Source organism: Pseudochaenichthys georgianus, chromosome 5 (genome assembly GCF_902827115.2).
Source record: "Pseudochaenichthys georgianus chromosome 5, fPseGeo1.2, whole genome shotgun sequence".
NCBI lineage: Eukaryota > Metazoa > Chordata > Actinopteri > Perciformes > Channichthyidae > Pseudochaenichthys > Pseudochaenichthys georgianus.
The window spans coordinates 18,930,381-18,932,200 of NC_047507.1; positions in this window are offsets into that span (position 1 = coordinate 18,930,381).

Consider the following 1,820-nt stretch of genomic DNA (forward strand, 5'->3'; position numbering starts at 1 on the left):
CAGCAAAGAGATATAATCCCTCCACCTGGTCCTAGGTCTATCCCTCGGTCTCTTCCCAGCTGTGCCTGGAACACCTCCCTAGGTGCCCAGGTGGCATACTTACTAGGTGACCGAACCACCTCAACTGGCTCTTTTCGACACGAAGGAGGAGCTGTTCAACTTCCGGATGACTGAACTTCTCACCTTATCCCTAAGGGAGACGCCAGCCACCCTGCGGAGAAAACCCATCTCGGCCGCTCATATCCAGCAAAGTAATATCTGAAAAACAGTAATTTATTAAATCAGTTAACACCTTTAAGTGACTTTATCACACCATAGGCTACTGTTAATTACTGTTGAGTAAATTAATATTTCAGAAAATGCTATAACTTTTTTTTGCCTTGGGCATAGCAATGAGGATGAATGACAGGCCACTTATCCCCCTTGAACTTCTAGTGCAATTAAAGCAACTGTACCCAAAGAAGGAATGTGAGATGTGTGCTTTGTTACTCTTTGGCATTTTAAAGGGCCTCAAGAGACCTTCACACTCGGCATGCTTTCTGTGAGAGACCCTTGATGTCTGGAGGTTAAGTCAAGATGAGGACCTTGTAGATTTTCCTAAGTATTAGTACTACAAGTCCCATGGAAAAGATAAAAAACAAATGGTGATATATAGAGCCTTTGCAGAACTCGCTCATTTGCTCTGTAGCACACTTCCACTAAGGATCAGAGTAGACTGTTTTAACTAACTTTTACAAAACGGCTTTTCCTAACATCTATGGACTATCCTAAGGTGGTCATTTCCCCATGTGCAGGTATAAAGTATAATACAAGAACAATAAGTACAAGCATTTTTGAAATATTGATTTTAAGGCATTTTGATAAGAATTATGGACTTATTTTGGGTTAATGAATGAAATATTTTAAGTCTTTTAAGCAAACACAGGATTGGGGGTTTATGTGTATGTGTACAAAATAGGAAAAAAAAGTTTTCTTAGAGTTCAAGGTGATTTATTTAAATGTTTTGACCTGTCAGTCTAAAATACATATATTCAATTTAATTATATGAAACAACGTAAAGCAGAAAATCTCCACATGGAGAGGTTAAAAAAAAACATTTAATGGTATTTCGGCATGAAAGATTACATCAACAATTACAATTGATCGACTATATGACTAATTGATTTGAACACTTATCATAGCAGCTCTGTTCTTATCCTTTCACAAGGGTAACTTAAATTGCTTTTGTTTCAATAAATGAAACAATGATTGTTATTGAACAGTGTGGACCACGATGTAGTCAACATTGTTTGGTCTAGGACCTGGTGGCGTGATTATACATGATTCTGTATCACATACTGTATAAAGTGATAAATGTTTATGCATGGTGTGCCATGACTGATTCTCACATCAGAAATGGCATGTTGTTATTTAATACAAACATGACATCACTATAACATTATAGTACTAAAAGACAACTTGGCAAGTTGACTTTAGCTCAGGTAGAGTCGAATCAGGTAGAAAGCAATAAACACGTGCTCACAAAAAAGTGCTTATGTAGAATTCCTGATATGACATTACCGTATTATATCATATGACAGGTTAATACTATATGACAGGTTAATACGGTAATCTGTATTTTTTGAGTGTCTTGAAATTGGTTTTGCTTCAGGTAAAAAAGATTCATCTTCTGGTGTTCAGACTCGCTTTCAAATCCTTCAATACCATGTCCAAATAGGATTAGTCACACCCATGGTGGTTTTGTAAGAGGCAAACATGTTTGCCTCATATCTAGAGGTCCCCCTTGTGGCTACAACATCTTGCAGTCTGTTAAATATCCA